At 39.3% G+C, this 19,026-nt stretch overlaps 1 protein-coding gene across 1 annotated transcript in view; it reads left to right on the top strand.

Annotated features, from left to right (window-relative positions):
• Positions 1 to 19,026, top strand: part of GNAL (G protein subunit alpha L) — a 124,201-nt gene that overhangs the window by 71,497 nt on the left and 33,678 nt on the right. The gene's annotated exons all lie outside the window — the stretch shown is intronic.

The raw sequence follows: 19,026 nt of genomic DNA, 5'->3' as shown, positions 1-19,026 counted from the left end.
AAACTAAGCATATTTCTGGCTTTCCTTGTGCCCTCCTAGATATAAGATTTAATTACTAGCACGAACATAGTCATGCCTAAGTTCCCTCTTGCGGTCTGAGGTCTGAAAACCTACCTTGGCATTATCTACTTCTTTTGTCTCACGTGGGACTTCAGTCCGGTGTGTGGGTCAGTAGACAGGCTGTACGCATGGCTGTAAATAAATATGAGCATTAGTGCAATTCGCGTACTTTCACTTAGTGTGGCTTTGGGATTTGTTACTTAATACTGCTTCTTCTAGGGATTTTCCTAGAAGATTGGCTGTATCATACTCCAAATTGGATTCTGCTAAAGCTCTCCCAGAGGCAGGTCACGCACAGGCTGCATCTGTGCAGTGGCAGCTAAGTCCTTCCTGCGGTGCCCTCCGCAGCAGTTGTCAGCGATCCCAAGCCACCTGCAGCAGTGCCCTTGTTCTCAGTATTAACCTCTTCGGTGCCAAGGTCTTTATTCATTCCTTGTTCTGTCTCCTTTGAAAGTGCCTTATACAGTAATAACTCCTGCTGTCTCGATGGTATCGAGCAGTTTTTTTATTCTGACAATGTATGAGGTTTCAGCTTTCCCAGCTTTGGTAGCAGAATAGCGGGAATTTCTTTTTTTTCCTCTTTATCTTTAGAACGTAGGAAGGAGGTGTTTTCTATCATCTCAGCATTTTTGTGTGGTTTATAATTTCCGCCATATACAGGACTAAATCTAGGGATTATGTCCTGCTTTGTGTACTTGTTCATGGGCTCTGTGTTGGCATACACTGTTCAGCTCTGCATAATTTAAGAATGTTGGAACATGAAGAAAAATAATCTCTTGGGCACCCTTGAGAGTCGAGTTGAAATTTTGCTGAAACAGCCTACAAACCTCTTAATATTTTGCATAAAACCACCACTGATAATTGGCTGTATCAGTTAGTGACTGACTGTTGCAGCCCATAAAACACTTTTGATATATCCCATACCATATGTCTGTGTCAAAGGAGATGCATGGAATCGTGCCTTCAGTTGGATTTGTATGCTCTTGGCCCTGTCCCAGGTTTCTTCGTAGTGACTGCTGTGTAGGGGTAGTTCAGACAGTAAAGGTCACTGAAAGTCACCCAAAAAACAGAGAACCACCAAAGCTGGATGCTTGGAGCCGCATAGCACCCCCGTTCTCTACCACTGAACGAAATAAGAACAGTTCCTTCATCATTTCTGTTCTCCAGGAAGATCACCAGCAAGAGGCCAAAAGGATCTGACCTGATGTGCTTGTATATAGTGTGACAAAACTGCAACAGAAAATACAAACACAGTTACTGCTGAATAAGAGAATTCTCTAGTTTATGCAGAGGTATTATTATCTGTGAAATCATTAGTCCAGCAATCTGTATTTAAAGTGACAAGTTACAAAGATCAATCACCAGCGTATCCGCACCACTTAGAGAAAAAGTGTTAAAAGAACTCTTAAGTCTTTAATTTTGTCCCTGGTGTGGTATCTGTGTGTTGTGACATCATTTGAGACAAAATCCAAAATTATTTCCTTTAAATCTGCTGGCTTTGTCAAACCACCTGGGAGTGCTACAGCGTATGACACACTGCCATCTCTGCGTTTGGAAAGATTTTGATGTCCTGTTGCTCCAAAACACGCCGCCTGCGTGCTAACAATCCCAGTGCCAGACTTGGTTCTTGTTAGGACCGTTACGCCTGCGTAGAGAAAACAGAAGCGGAGAGGGAAGACGCTCAAGTGTGGAGAGGGGAGACAATCAAGTGGCTTTGTGCAGACGTCCGTCTTGGAGCACGACATGTCCAGCCTCAGGTTTGCAAAGTCCTGTTTGTGCTTTCTCTGTTCGCCGCATACTTTGAAGACACCTTGGTATTTCTTTGTGCGTGGCTGAGAAAGTGAGGCATTGGAAGGGAAGCAGGCCCACGAAATACAGCTGCTTAAGTCATGTTTTTGTTGTGGAAAGGAAGGGAGCAGGAGAGTGGTAAGGAGTAACTCAAGGAGTAGGGAGGAGGAGAGAAGTTGTCTTCCATACTGATCGAAGAATTGTGGTCTAAACCTTTTTGAAGACCTTCACATGTGGCCAGTAACATTTATTTTCAAGTGTAGCCTGGTATGACTGTGGCTTCAGATTCATATTTGAAACATGCTTTTTATTGGCAGAGTAGAGCCAGGAGGTGTGAAACAACTCAGAACCCCCTTTCATCTGCACTTTTTGTCTTTTATAAAATTTCTTTCATCATAATGGATGGTGAAGTAAGTGTGGATGCATGTACGATAAATTAAGGTAAACACTGATTATAAGCTAAGGGATATTTTTAAAAGCAGTGGCTCTTTTTAAACTTGGTAACTGCGTACTAGATATAGGAAGAATTCTTTTTACTTAGAAAAATGAGGAAAAGTATTAATTATAAATGTGTTGTTCCTTGTGTAACTGAATTTTTTATAGTGGTATGGGAAAACTATAATAATATGATTTTCTTCCATCTAAAATTCTGTTCGGGTTCATATATAAGCAACTCACTGTGGTGATGAAGCTTCTTTATTTTTCTTTTTAAGACCTATCATGCAGTATCAGTTTTAAACCTTAAAAACGCATTATGTAAGTTACAAGCAAATTTTGTTTGGTTAATTAATGAACAGGTTTTCTCCACTTACCTGGTTTAAAGTATAAGCCTTAACCAACCAGTAAATTGTTATTTAATGATAGAAAAAAAGAGAGGGGTTATTATTACAGAGTAATTATTTTAGCCTTACTGATGAGTCTTCTAAACAGAGGTGTTTGCCAGATAGGACAAAAGTCATCCTGCAGTGTGTAATGCTTAAATTTTTCACTGTTTACTAACTAGTGGACAACACTCTTGAGAGGCAGAATTGTGGTTTCTTAAAATATGCACTGGGAATTCTCTGAAATAATGTTTTCATCTGTTGCTGTGATTTTTTTTTGTTGTTTTCCCCTTTTTGCCCTCCCATATGAAAAAAATCATTAGACTTAACCAATTCTATCTTCATTTTTATAACCAAAATGAGACCATGATGCTATAGTACTAGTAGTGAGAAGTACAAAAATATGAAAGAAGAAGCAGCTGTAGAAACCCCCCCAAATGCCTTTGTATTTCCAGTTTGGAGGAAGTAGCGGTCCGAAAACATCGTTCGCAAATAGCCGGTATGGCAAACGGGCTTGTTATCCCCCTGGTTTAGCCACTTCAATTCACAAATGCTTTCCACACCTAGAGAAGAAAATAATATTTCTCAGTGAAAAATAAAAGAGGAAATAGTTTATAAACACAGCACCCTCTCTGTCTTTTAAAAATTAATATGACAAATATTTTTTTCCTATTAACTAGTTACCATCGGAGAAGCCTTTAAGCAGCCCTAGATGGGCTGTGCAAACATTAAAATTAAACCCTATATTTTCCCACATGCTTCTGTTTGCATGACAGTCTGTTTTCTACAGTTTTAGAACAAGCAAAAAGGTTGAAAATGTAAGGCGGAAAAACATAAAATATTCCTTAACCTCAGTTTAAGGTAGTAATCGAGTCTAAAGACCAGGCAAAGTCTAAAGACCGAGCAAAGTTACGACAAATGCATGAAAGTACACTTTGACTCTTTTTAAGACGTTTTGTTAAACATTTCTAGTTTCTTTTGAAAAATATAGCAAAGCTGACTTTATTCTATTAAGGAAACAGTTCTTTCCTCCCTAGTCAACAATGTTTTTCAGTTTTTCCTGAATGCCTGATGAATGGTTTTCTTAGTTTTTTTCCTGTTTGCACACACAGTGTAATAGTAGGTGCAGGACGTGTTAGTCTAACACAGCAACTCAGCCCTGTTTGGAAAGACGATCCGTTAAGCGAATCGGAGGATTGCAAATAGGTCCATCAGCTGAGCTTGTCTGCATTTCCTTTTCTGTGTTAGTATCCTATATTTAATTTGGAGATACGTTTTTCCATACCCCTCCTGCAGACTTTCAGAGGCTTACGTGCATTTGCAATACATGCTTCAAGCGCTTTTGGAGCCTGAGCAAAGGCCTGCTTGGCACCACCCTCAGTATATATGCTCGTAAAGCGTTAATATCCTTTAAAACAAAGAAAGAGCGTTCTGTTGCGTTTATTATAGAAGAGGAAGGGCTGTGTTTATGTTACATCACGGCTGTGAGGACAGAAGTGAACAGGTACTGGTACAGGGCTGAGTCAGTGAACTGGCACAGCGGGTCAGTGTGACTGGTGAACATGGCCAGAATCTGGGATACTGAGCAGGCGGGAAGGAAGGCTGCTGCAGGGGGCTGGACTTCAGTGAGGACCATTTTCTTTGAATTTTGTGTATTACAAATAATAGGAGGTCTTTTTAAATATATGAATGTAAAATAACAAAGTTTAAAAGCAGGCCTTGAAGTTGCCTTGAAGTTCACGTCTACCTAGAGTACAGATAACTGCCAATAAAGAGAACCTTAAAAACTGCGTATTCCCTACTTTCAAGTCAGAGAAAGAGTAAAACTAAGCATCACTTACAGTAATTGTGCTGATACGGCTTAATTCCAGAAATCTTTATTGTGAATCATTGCTCAGTGTCAGCATCTCAGAACTTCTCAAATGAAGTAAAACTGCAGATGTTGGTTATCTAGAATCTGCCTGCAGGATTTATGAGTAGATTTCAGAAGGAAGTTGTAGGTCATTCTGTCAGTTCTGGTGTTATTTATGTGCTGTTCTTGCTTTAGGACTCTTTAAGTGTATGCGTGGGAGAGAGAGAGTAAACTATGACCAAAGCCAGCTTCATTGCATTGCAGGGAAGGTTAAGTCACTTATATTTACTCCACTTCTCCAGCCTATGACAATTGATACAGAATTTAATTCAGTCTGTTCATTTACAATTCGTTGTCGAGTGTGTACATGTTCTCAGTGGAAGAGATTAATTGGTTAAAAAATACATAAGCCTATTAATACGCTTGTCATTATGTAACACAAATGTATTTTAAATTTTTTCTGTGGGATTTTTTTCTACTGTGCTCTAGAGAAAAGTGTGTTCCGTATTCTGTTGCCTTAAACCTAACCTACTGTGAAACACTTGTTTACATAATAAATTTAATATAATGCAACAACTGTATAATAACTATAATAGCTGAGAGTTGAATGCTTAAAAAAGAAATAAGAGAAGTGAAAATTTAATGGCAGATTATACGGGGTATTGTCAAATGCTTTACACTTGGGCTTCAACTTTCCTTAAATGCCACATGCATTTTTTCACTTAGAGATTGTCAGCTTTTCTTTTTTCAAGTAGACAGTTTCACACCACAGGACGGTGAAAGGCCAATAGTCCTATTTCTTCCTGAAGGAGCTACTCACGGGCCAGACTCTGCATACATGGGCTCCTCGGCGCTAATATATGTACACAGCCTTGTTTGTGTTAGGATCTACAAGAAGCCAGGGTTTGGGTGGCGGTGTTTTTCTAAATTAATGCTGCACCAACAGATTTGAAAAAAGAAAGATGGTGGAACGTAGAAGTTAAGAAATAAGAAAATAAAATACGGTTTATACTGTGTTGGAAAAATGTAAAGGCTAAGCCTCTGTGCTTGAAAAAGAAATTTTACACCTCAGACTAAACCAAAATAGAGTCGTGGTATTTGTCAGTTTGGTTGTAATCCCAATTTTAAGGGAAGTCAGACTTGGAGACTGAGGAGTTTTAGGATGTCTCCTTACTTCTTGTAATTAAGTTAAAGCTAATTTTGTTCATTTTAATACAACACAACAATGCGGCTGCCAGAGTTTTTAAAACGTTTATTTGACTTTAGAGAAACTGTTTCATTTGTGTCTGTTGTAAAAGTAGTCTTTCTGATTTAATTAGAAATGTTTGTTATAATGGTGGAGTTTTACACAAAGTTTAATTTGAGCCTAAATTAAGCAGTGGAAAAGAAAATATGTATAAAATGTATCAGTAGACTTCCTGTTAAATGGACACAGCAAATAATTGTCTTCCAAAATAAAATTTGTGACATTTCATTTTTTCTAGAATTGGTTCAGAAATTAGTTTTTCCCTCACTTTACTACTTCCCTGACAATTCCTCTACTTCCAATCAAAAAAGAGAGATGGTCTTAAGCGGTTATACTTAACTGCTAATGCAGGAAAAGGTGAATCTTGAAATCAGTTGTATAGATTTTCTGAGAACAGTTTTCAGTTTTAGTTTCATGAACATTGTTGGAGGTTGGGGGTGTATTTTTATTTTTCAGATACTTTGTCACAGCAAAGGAATTGGGCCGGATATCCAAATAACATTTAAGTACATTTTCCTGACTGAAGCCTGCTGATGCATTTCTTGACTCCCTGCCTTTGCCTCCTTGCCATTTGTTGTCTCTGTAAAAGAAGGCTTCCATACTTTTCTTCTGGTTTAGAAGAATGTGTTTGGGGTTGGGAAGATCTGCGTTCTGGACATTAGAATCCTGAAAGTCTGATGGTACAGATTTTGGATAATTGCTGTTTCTTTCCAACCGCGTTGTCAAGAAGTTTAATGATCAGCATGGGTGTAATTTTTTGGCCTCCACTTATTTACTGGCACAACTATGTCAGACCTGTATTGCCAACGCTACTATAGCAACTATTAAAAAATAGTTTGTTAAAGAGCAGTAGAGTGTTGAAGAGCACTATTGTCACTAGGGTTTATTCTATTTAGGGAATATAGAAGTAAGCTCTGCTGGTAAAGGAGCTTCGTTATCCAGAATGACTTTTGTCTTCATTGAGTTTCTTGGCCTCTTACCTGACATTGTCAGGGTCTTAGGAGCTCTTTTTTCAGCAAGTTTGCCATATACTAGATTTGCTCCATGAACATACTGAGTCTGCTTTGTAAAGCTTTTCTCTACAGAGACAGGTGCCAGTGAACAAACGTTTTGCTGCATTCTACAGAACTGGCAAGCCCCGGTATGAAGTAATCACAGTAAACTATAGTTCATTACATCAGCATTGTTACTATTGTTTAAAAAAAGAAAGAGAGAGATCAAATATAGTCAGTAGTTTTCCCCCGGTTTCATTTTCTATTAAGAACTACATGGAAGTCTTTCTGGTTTAGTCGTCTTTGTGTTATATGCTGATTACTCACCTCTTTCCTCCATAGTTCGTAGGCAGCTGATGTTTCTAGGGTCTCACTTCAAGACAAGAGGTTCTTCAGAGGAGGTCGTGGTGCAGAGGGAGTGCAGAGTGCACATCGCTTCCTGCCAGTGCCAGCCAACACAGGTGAAAGTTTAGGGGTTTGACCTGATAGTACTTCAAAAGTTACAGTCAACATGTTACCTTATGTAAAACAGGCAAGAGTGAGACCTCTATTAAAGCTTATTCATAGAAATTGGTTAACTTACTTATAAATACAGGATTCTGTAGCTCTGACAGGGAGCTCATCATAATACACAGTATGTTGAAAGAATGATTATATGATGATTAAAACTGATTTTAGGAAGGTTCTTCCATAAGTTGTAAACAAGTTACACCTATTTAGACGATGAAAAGAAGAAGAAAGATAAGACTGTAGGTGGGTGAAGATAATAAATACAGGGTTTACAAATAAGGCAAAAATAATAAAGTGGTAAGTATTTTTAGGCACGAATGCAGAGTCTTAAAGCAGTGGACGAACACATAACCTTGCTAGTAGTCTCTTATGTCTGTTTAATGAAGGCATAAAGTTACATGTATGAGATTGTGCAGTGTTGAGAGGGGTTAACCTATGTCCTGATGGAAATGAGCACAATGGATATGCGGGGAAATAACCACCACCACATAAGATTCTGAAAACAGTCAAAGAGGAACATTGCTAGGGAAATCTTCTATTTCTACACCATGTGAAGAGCACAGTGCGGTTGGATGTTCAGAAACGTGACTAAATACACAGCTACATTCAGAGCAATTAGCAAGCCTGACTAAAAGGCAGTTACAGTAAACTAGATTAGTATCGTTGTTGTGACATTATTATGAATCTAAAGAAGACCACAAAAAATGAAATATAGAAAGAAATGCCTTTAACAACAAAGAAAAAATAATCTCCTTCAGATATTCTGTAACTTTCTTTAGGAAGGAAGTAATTGAAGGACAGTTCCAAAATATTAAATATTCTGAACCCTTCAACCTGTGTGATGAGCTTAAAAGAAGTGTCTGTCTCCAGAAAGAAGCAAGACTGGTTCCTTGATCTCATCTAGCCTTGTTGTTCCAGAAGATGAGTATCTTCTGTGCGAGTAGGTTAGGAGCACAGTATACTTTTTTTCTGGAGGAAAAATAGAAAAGGCTTTTGAAGTGAAAAGTCCCAGTTTCATTCTGCCTCTAAGAAGATTTATTGGAGTTGTCTTTTTCTGTGGATCTCGGAGCACTGGGGACAGTTTCTCTTTTAACAGGTGTGTTACTGTCCTCTTTGCCTGAAAACAGTGAATAAGCCCACCGCAAAAAAAGATGGGCAAGATCAGTGCGCTGTAGGCACAGCGCCCAGTATTTCCCTGTACCTCAGTAGAAGTCCCTGAAAACTTGTGAAAGAGACTGTGACTTCTTCAGAGGACTCGCTTGCTTTCTCCAGTCCTTGGCAAGTTAAGAATTGGTGGTGTTTTATCAGTTTTATCTCTTAAAATTGAGACAGAGGCATATCTTGCTATCACACTGTTTTGGAGAGATTTCAACATAAAAGCTGTTTATTTTCTGGGTCTTTTTCACTTTACACATATGCAGCAGTTGTTGCAAAACTGGTTGGAAGTCTTCTGAGCAAAATCCACCATGTTTGGATTTTATTTGCATTGTCCTTCTTCCTTTCTTCCAGTACACAGACCTATGACTGACTTGTGGTCTTGATCTAAATTACAACTGTATCCCTTTTTGTTGGCTGACATACGTTTTCCTTTCTTTTCTCCACTTACTAGTAGTATCTGCAGATCCGTTTCTTTGCTTTACCCCGTTTTGTTTGTTCATTGTTTTCCTCTTGATCGATTGACCATTTGCTGTGATATGGGCCTCTGGGCTCTTGAGATAGATGGGTAATGTGCCAGCTTGGTCAGTCAGTGAGGTTCATCTATCTACTTGGATATGTAAAGTTGGCTTATTCTACTATTCCCAAGCCTCCTTTGACTTTTTTTTAATAATTTCATACTTTTCTATTTTATGTAGTCTGCATAGACAGAATGCAGGGCTGTTCATTCAGAAATTATCATTTATCTGTAAAGATTAGAGAGCACTGTAGTACTTTTCAACGAACTAAAGGCTTTGCATTTACACATTGAAGAAGTTCTTACATGTGATTTTGGTACTGCACCCTATTAGGGAACAGACCATTATCAGACCCATCTGACCCAACTTTGAAATTACCTTAATATTTGTATTGTGTAATGCAGTTATATTTTTCTATTGTTCATAACACAGTTGGGGGCTCTTTTAATTTGTCTGCAAAAAATATCTTGAGTAGGCATCTGCTTTCCACGTAATTCCTATTGTGGCAATTCCATTCTATCCAGGCATGTGGCTCCTTCTTCATACCTTGTGATGAAGGAAGAGAATGTCATATGTAGCGATTTACTTGATAAGTGCTAGATCTGGGCATGCATGACAGAGAGGGCACTGTTTCCAGAGGAACCACAAAATTGAGTTTAGGGGAAATAAGGGGGAAGAAAGAAGGGAAAAGACTTCTTTTCATTTTAGACCAGCTTCAGCAGCACAATCAGTACTCCATGCATTTTGAAATGGTAGGAGTCAGCCATAGATCTGATGGGGAAATAATGCAGATGGAAAACCTTGTGAGCGTTGCGTGCATTTTCAAACCCTTACCATATCCCTGCGAGGATTCCGTACAGTGCATTTGGCACTCTCAACCTACACTGCAAATTGATTCCCCAAGACAGTTCATACCATAGTGGCAGAGAAGACCCCGAGGTCTTTACATACAGTACCACCTCACTTACAAAAGTATGCACTCATTTGATGTCATCAGACAAAGCGTACCAACAGGAAAAAAAGGGAGAAATAGGCATTTCTTTCAGAACAGATGTTTTCATTTTTTACTGAATCTGTTTTTGCTTCATGATTCTCACGTGAAAAGAATTCATCAGAAACTCCAACTAAAGTATGCAGGAAATACGCAAATGTTGCACAGTGTGCATAAATAATCAAACTATTGACAAATCAAATACTAAGTTTTATATGCTTTTCTGCTTTTATGTAGTTTAAAAGTAGGTAGGTAACATATCTTCTTCTTGGATGATGACAACCTTGTGGAAATAAAGTAACAAGTAGAACCTGGTTTCAGGAAACAAGCTTCCTAGACCCATCATAATTTCAAATATTTATTGAAGTGTGAAATACTCTATGTCTGTAAGAAACTACCTTTTCAGTTGAAAGGAGCGTTGCTTCTCCAATTACATGTCCTCAGCTGAAATTCTTAAATCCTGAAGTGCCCAGTTGGATGAAGCACTTGAGCTCATTTCTGAGGAATGTAAGGACTCCTTATTTATTTTTCTCTTGCTAAGAGGTGAAATAATCAAGAAATCCTAATTGTTTGTCAAAGGGAAAGTAGAAGAGGGCATTGAAATTAATCGTCTGTTTGTTAGGTGATGGAGGCCAATAAGGAGTGCGAAGGAAAGAAAATACATGGATTGCATTAACCTTCAACACACTTAGTAACAGCAACACAAATGCTTCCCACCAACAGTGGAAGATTTTGAGTGACGGGGAATGTGACAGCAGATCATGTGGGGCACGACAGGGGTGGCTGGCCATGCAGAAGAGGTGCTTCCGTTCATTGGTGGCTGTTTCATTGTCTTTTTGTGTTCCATGATGGGGCACTGGGTTGGGTTTTGCATGCTTTCCTGGAGCCGCTCACGTGTTTAAACTCAAAACCTTTCTCAAAGCATCTCTTCTCTGGGTTAAAGGTGATACAGTTGTAGGTACCCATTCAGATCTGTGACTCACTCATCTGCATACCTTGTCTGGTCCTCTGAGCTGGAAGTGACTTACCAGTTGCAATCTTCTGCATTGAAAATTCCATATTTTTCCATATACACCGTTGTGTGAGCGAGAGTGCGTGTGTTGCACATGGGCAGGTAGTACAGAACATTGCTCCCAAGAGTCATGACTTCCAGATCTGCTACCAACTTGAGAAGGTAAGGGGACTCTGAAAATAAGCTGCTTTCCTTCCTCCCCCCTGCCTAGCTGCTGCACTAAATGGGGCTCTGCCTCTTCACCCTCATCTTCTCTTCCAGTCCCCTGTGTCACTTCCCCTATACCGTTCCCTCCCTGAGGCCCTGTTTAGTCTCCAACTCATAAGCATTTCACGGATTATTTGGGGGTGATGGCTTTCAGAGGAGTACGCCGAGATGTGGTATGGAGCCAAATCTGCAGCATCATACTGTCAGATAATAGTCAGATAATGCCGGAGATGTTCTGCAGACTTTGAAACAAAGTATGATGATCTGGTATTGTGCGTATTCCTAGAATATCGCAAGCAACAGCATTTCTCCATTTTAAAAACAAAAGTCCTTCCAGGTCACTGCATGACTCTGTTCTTGTGCAAGATTGAATTAGAGGTAAATTGGCTTTGGTTTCTTAGAATGACTGTGCTCATGTTGCATTGTATTCTGTTCACAAAGCTAAAGGCTGATTTTTGTTCTGGTGGTGTAAATTGTCTGATTGCGGTAAGATAAAACAGTATGGAAGCTGTTTTTTCACTAATCTTATTTGATTGTCAGTTTTAAAGCAGGCTTGTTGGTAAGCCCATTTAGTGAAATTATACAGGTTTGGGGAACTTTTGGCTATTCTATTTGTAATATCTGTTTTATTTGAAGAATGGGACTAAATTGAAAGCATTCCTCCTCTTTTTTTCTTCCCCCCTCCTCTCCCCCCTTCAGAAATCATGGGATGTTGCTTTGTATTTTCCTTGTTGGTAGTTTGATATACAGTTAGATGCCTTTCTAAGGATCAGCCTGAAATTGTGCAATACAATGCAGAGTGATGTGAATGGCCTGTTGTCAGCACTGGTTAAAGAAGCTGTGACAAAACAGCAATGGAGATGGAGCAGGGGAATCAGTTTACAGCTAGGAAAACTACAATGGCAGTTGTATTGGGAAATCAATGTTCTTTTGGTGTGTTTTTTTATTGCCTAAATGTCAGTGTTTCTCAATAGCTTGCTCATAGGAATAGGAGTCAAGGGAATTCTCAATGTCCAAATCACAGAACATGTGCTATTGTTTGAATTCTCCTCAATTTGTGAGCTGCTCGCAGCAGGCTGTAATCATGTATCATGCTGATTTTTGGTATCTGTTATGCATTATTTCAGTTTCTTATGACTTTTGTCTTCCTTATTTACACAGGGGAAGCAAAAGGGCAAACTAGATCAGGAAAAAGAGCTTCAAGATGTAACTTTACTCGAGAATGCATTACCTGGTTTGGCCTTGGGGTGCTTTATCCGTGTCTTTCAGTTTACCTGTCTGTGGAAAAAAAGAAAAAGGGTAGTGCCTTCCTTAAGACCTTGTAAAAGCTGTTACTGTGTTTGGTATTGAAGGTTATTGTGGAGGAGTCACAGGCTTTTTCCGTGCAATGCAGTCACGGGTATTGGTTTGTCTTTCTGAGTGCTATGAAATAGTTGTTTGTGCCGCTCTTTGCCAAAGACATCATTATTCTGTCTAGAAAGTATCAGTACAGCTTCATTACTTCCTGGAAAGTGTTTGGTGCAGTACAGATACAGGTCTGGTCCTTCTCAGTTCCCTTTGTACAACACATCAGTTGAACTCTGCTCCATTTTACTACTGCTTTAGATGAGACCAAACTATAAGTTTGTAAGAACTGGGATATGAATCCTAATAATCAGATTTAGTGAAAGTAAAATGAGTGACCCATACAGGAGGGGGAAAATTGGATGGTTGAGGAACATTTTTCCCTAATCAGCTCAACTCTTTGTCCATGCTGGGAAAATACACCACACGGGAAAACGGTTAGCCAACAGTTTTGTCTTTAATGTGCGTAAGGACCACTGTGTAAACGGTGACCAATTCGAACGTCATTAAGTACCGTTTTCCCTATCTATACTAACAGTAGAACTGTGTTCAGTAGTCAATGTGTTTTTACTGTGTGCCAAGTGCAGACAAAATCAGAGTTGTTCATTTTGAAATAGGTACACCAATGAGCTTTTAAACGTGGTAAGTCTATGACTAATGTAAATGCTTTGTAGGACTGTCGGGGACAATGTAGATATTTATGTAGATATTTCCCATTAATGACTTTGAGGGTTGTTTGGTTTAGACTATGTAAAACAAACATAATACAGCCAGCCAAAGTTAGGAGTCTTTGCTCCTCTTAACAGAAAGAGCGTCTTCAGTGGAGGAAGGTATATGGTAGGAAAGCACCCAGGTGTGTTTAACTCGCCAAAGAATATTGTCTTCAAAAGGTTACGCAGTAGCTAGTTCAGGCTGCGTTTCAGAAGCATCAGTGAAGGCAGCAGACCAGTATAACCACTGTATCTCTTAGAAGAGTTCAAGCAGGGGCTGTTTGCCATGGATTTCCAGTGATTCAGCAGCCTAGGGAGAAAGTGACCATTCAGGGCTCTGAGTACTTCTGTAGGACTGACTGCTAAGATTATATATGCTATTTGTTTTCCTGATGGTTAAATTATATTACAATGTCATCTGCCATCTGTCCATTTTAGGCATGCTAAGCAGTAGGCGTGGATGGACGGTGCCTTACAGAAAGGCTTGGCTTTTTCTCTAAGGTTTTATTGGAAGAGGAGCGTGAGAAGAGTCACACCCTTAGTCAGTATGGCTGCGCTGATGCAAGGGCTCTCCCTAAGCAGGTTTTCCAGAAAGACTCATTCTAGTGCAGACAAAGCCTTGGAGAAACATATTCAGTAATCTCCCCACCCACAAGCTGTGGTGGTGTCTTCTTCTTGTATTCTTAGCAGTGGAGCAGCCCCCTTGCGATCTCTCTTCATGCAGCCACTCTCTCTGCCTCCAGCTGTTTGCCCCATCTGCTGCATTCAGTGCAGCAAAATCTCCTTGCAGTTAGAGGAGAAGAGAGGACTTTCACAAAGAAAAGGGACTTTTCATAAGAACTGTCGTTAATGTACAAATTATTTTCTTTGTTTTGTAGTTCAGAAATGTCCTTTCTTTAAGCCGGCTTAGTGGTCTTTACCTTTTTTTTTTTTTTTTTATTAGGTCCGTTGCTTGAGCCGACCTTTTGAAAATCTCTTTTGAGTGGCTTTGTTTTTGACAGGGGAATCCATTATGGTGTAAGAACACAAACAGCGTAGTGGTTCACTGCCATTTAATATCTGATCGTCTTAAAATAAGTATTTTCTTCCAGTTGCTTTGGTTGGTAGTTGAAAGGTGCTAGAAAAAGATCTACATATTTTATTTGTGATGTGATAGAACTGGGAAGGAAAGCAATAAATAATGATAACAACTCTTAATGTAAACTTGTTTTCCACTGGTGAGGCTTATACTGTTTTCTTTGTCAGGCAGTGAGTAGTCCCAGCGTAAATCATGTCTGTATTTAAGGTTTGTGTTTGAGCAGTTCCCAGAGTTGTCACCAGATTTTCAACCGTCCTTGCTATTTTTACTGTGGATTTTCCAGCTGATATTGGGCACTGCCCATGTACTGGCTGATCTGTGCATGTGTGGCAGCTAGTCCTCCTAAAGAGAAGTATTTCTGGAAATTCAAAGGTAACTCTACTGGAATCAATTCTGAGGGCTAAAAGGTGTAGCGCAAATGGTAATATATTTGAATTACACAGTAGCTCTTTATGGGAAGTACTGATTGCCTGTTGCACAGAGTTGCACCAGCCAACATCAGTGTCATTCACAAGTATGCCATGTCTTATTTTTAATCTTAACAGCGTGGTACACTGCACAGTGCATGCTGCGTTGTCTTGCTTTTATTTTACTGCTTATAACATGTGAACTTGGGGGGGACGGACTTCAGATGTCCCTGCACCTCACGCAGAAATGGAGGTCCTCAGGCCTGCCTGGTGCATCTGCTGTTGCAGCCAGTCTCTCGACCACCTTTCAAGGTGACAGTCGTAGCTGCCTCCAGACCTTTTAGTTCTGAGGAGGGGTCCTTGTCCACTCAATCCCAAAGTTACAGTAAAAAATAACATTCTCTCAGTTGAGGAAACATCAGATCATTTCGAAAACTCACCCATCCTGGTGCACATGATTAGATGACCCATGGCAAGCCTTTAAAATTGCATACATAGGTAGATTTCATCTCTGTTTTTCCCCATACTTGAGCCTGAGGTAAACTGAGGCGTAGAATTGCAGTCGATAAAGCCTTTCTCCAGCCCCGAAGGAGGGAGGTGCTTGAATATGTCTCTGTATCCCTTTGCTTCATCAACCCCAACTCTGCAGCAGATGACCAGATGGCCACAGGGTGTGTTTTGTAGCTACAAGATAAATCTCACGGCAGGCAATTTCCTTCCATCAGTTAAGGACACGAGCATAAAAATTTAGATATTTTCTTCCTAAAAAAAAAAATAAAAAGATCCCTGAAAACTTGTCTTCATGAAAAAAACTGCTTCATGTGGCAGCTGGGAGAATGTGCGCTTTTTTGTTGTTTTTTCAGCATAGGGCAGCCAAAAATTGTTTGTGGTTCTAAAAAGTTGTGATATTTGAGAAAGTACAAATCCAGTCATAGTGCATATTTAAAGATCAGGATTGTCTTTTTTTCTTCTGGACTTTGTAAGAAATGTGTAACTTTTGGACGATGCCTCCTATATGACCTGAGCTGGTGATGGGTGAAAAGTAACAGCCGCCCCTGTAAGGAGTTATGAAAAATACTGGCATGTGCTGTTAAACCACTTAGCAATATAATAAGGCAAGACAATGAATAGGATTAGAGAAATGTGGAAGTTTGTAGAACTGGTGGCAGTGGTTCACCGCTTATATCCACCAGCGGATCTTGTTCACAGGGGAAGTTGGAGGAAAGCTAGCTATTACTACGACTTTGTTTGCTCTAAAGGAAGAGGGCCCAGCAGAAGGGAGCTTCAGATAGCAGTAGTGGGCATTTTGATGTATATTTTTAGTACAGCTAAGATAACGTTTCTAGAAGTGTAGCTTATGTTTAAACTCTCATTTGGGGTTCTTGGTTTGTTTCATTTTGTTCGGGGTTTTTTTTTATCGGCCTTCCCATGCATTCTTTCTTTCCTTTCCTGGCTTTTCTAGCTGCTGTTAGGGAGCAGCGTTCTTTTCTCTTAAGGTATTTGTAAACTTTTTTAAAATTAGGTTTTTAATGGACTAGAAACATACTATATTCGATAACTGCTTAGCAGTGTGAAGCTGGGTCACTTTGCTTTCATGCTTTTACTTTCAGGGCCTTTATTTTCACAGCCTTACACTTTTATTTTCATTCAGCAATAAGACAACAGATGCATTTAACATTGCTTTAAATGTTTCTCACCTGGCTGGGAAAGGTATACATCAAAGATTTGAGTCTGAGGTTTTTCCTGGGATCTTTCATGACATTGCACATGTATTTTGTGCAGTGGGACATTTAGATAATGTGTCTGGCAACTTCCATTCTAATTATTGTCCAGAATTAACTTTTCAAAGCTGAGAAGTATCATTTAGCTTGTAGTACATTTTTAAAGGTGCATGTAAAAGATGTGACCTGTCCTGTGTAGCTGCGGGTAGGTAGGAAAATGGTTTTGAAAGGCTTTCTGTATGCCAACAATTTTACTCTGCCAAATTGGGGGAGGAAAAAGGAAATTAAAAATGTAATCTGGCCATATTTGAAATGTTGACATGTTTATCCTGCACGGGGTGTTTAAAACTGAGGTGTCCTACAAGAACCAAGAATGCCTTTAGAGGTTGGTATTTACAGCCATTTTCTTTCCCTTTATCACAGTCACAGCATACTAGCTGGGAATCTAAATAAGTAGTCAGCTGAATATACACATGGCTAGGTTATCTCATTTCTAGCTGCCTGCTTTGTTTATCAAGCACTTATGTAACGTTCCGAATTATATTAAGGCAGGGTCGAGCTTTGTATTCACATGCTGTTATCCTTGTGCTGATAGGAGAGACGAACTGAGCAGGGTGTGAGATGTTTAAAGGGATGGCTGCCTCTGCCCTCTCTCCTCTCCTAAGCTTAAGACCTCAGATCTACACCCCATTTCTCTTTTGCTTTCTAGCAATTACAGTGCAAGGCTGCGAGACTTTCTGCTTCACGCTCGTATCAGCAGCATGGAGGCGCAGAGCTAAGGCTGCGAAGGCAACAAGTGCCAGACTGTAAACATTGATTTGAATGCTATCAAACTGATTTGGGGTTGGAGATAGACCAGGGATTTTCAATACATGTTTATAATTAAGAATGTAAACAGAATTTTATGTTTATATGCCCCAGATAGAAAAAGGGGCTTTTAAATCTCTGGTTTGAACTCCTTGAAAATAAAAGAATTGAACAGTCAGGGTAGAAAGGAAAATGATACTCCTGCGAGCATTAAATCATACCGTTTCCTCGCTCCCTTCCTCTCCCTCTCCATCACACACACTTGCATACAAAAACTCAGCTGCAAAGCTGGTATTTTTCATTCTTCTCTTAGACTATACCCTTTTTCTGAATGCATATGCGTGCGACGGGGTTTTGTTTGTCCTTTTTTTTTCCCCATGGCGGGAAGTAAAAAAAGGGGTTGCCTAAAAGACGTATTGAAATTAATAATTCTGTTCAATTAAAGACCTTTTCATGGTAACACAACACAGTATTTTTTACGTAAATAGGTTGATATAGACGCACTGTGACCATTACTTAGTCATGTTACTCATAAGCAACTAACTGTAGCCAGCCTAAACTGGTTTGGGGATTTTGTTGGAGTTTTTTGGTCAATAAATCATAACCTCTCTTGAGACTTATGAAAATTCCTTTTTAGCCATGGTAGTTGCTAAGTAATGTCCCTACTTGGATAACAGTTTAGATACCAATCCTTAAATTGATAGCTTGCAAACAGACTGCTAAATTTATGCAGAGAGCCTTTCTGGACAAGGCCAGCCAGTTTATTTGCTGTTTTTTACAAGATTAAAGCCTTGAAATCTCTCTCTGCTTAAGCTGCTGATTGCCATCTGAAGTTTCCTTAACTTAGAAGTTGGTATCTGAAATAAAATCTGAATCCAAATTTCCTTATCGTCTTAATTACTCACCCTAAAACCCTTTAAAGAAAAACAGGCCTTCATTTTCAGTTTTGGAAATTTTATTCATTACTTCAGTGTTCCTGTCTTTGCAAATTTAAACCATTAAAAAAAAAGTGCATTAATACAGATACCAGACTTACCCCATCCCTGTTTCTGAGTCAGTTTTCACTTAAAACTAGCTCCAGCGCAGCCAGTGACACTCCTAGACGTGGTATGAATTAATATCTGAAAAATTCCACTTTAGAAAACTAAACCCCCCTTCTTATGTAGAAAGAAAAATAACCACTTACTTGAGCGAACTTTGGCATTTGAATTTTAACATAAACTTTGATTTTTTTCAGAGAAAGATTTATGTGGGATTTGTGTTGAGGTAGGCATGCAAAATACTGTTTCATACAGAGGCAGGTTTTATGCCAAAGTTTATAAAATCAGCATTTCTTGAAGGTCATACTTACATGATGGCTTTTATGTCACAATGAAGTTTATATAGAACATCTGAAACCTGTTTTAGCAAACAGGAGGTTTTACTGTAATTTGTAAAATAATTAAGAAAATCCTTATGGCACTTTCCCTAAACAAGTGTGGGCACTAGTAGCCCTTTATAAATTTCTATTCTACATTCTAGGCATTTTTACATAGCATAGCCCAACTGTTCTACATTTTCGGTTAAGTTACTATTAAACCACCTTAAAAATAAATGAAACATATTAAGTGTTATCTTCTTTCCCCCTCACCGCCATAACTGCAGGCTTAATTTTTAAATTTCCAATGATGCATTTCAAGAGGCCAAGTGAGATTAACAGCACAAGCTGCAAAATCGTACGTCGCTCACCCACTAACAGGGGCCTTCTTTTCTGTGAGTTTCCATAAATTAGATGTGGAGCCAAAGCAAGCGGAAGCTATTTTTAGTG

This window comes from Vanellus vanellus (genome assembly GCF_965231255.1).
Source record: "Vanellus vanellus genome assembly, chromosome: 2".
Classification (NCBI taxonomy): Eukaryota; Metazoa; Chordata; class Aves; order Charadriiformes; family Charadriidae; genus Vanellus; species Vanellus vanellus.
Note: the sequence above shows the minus strand (reverse complement) of the source record. Positions and strands in the feature narration are given on the sequence as shown.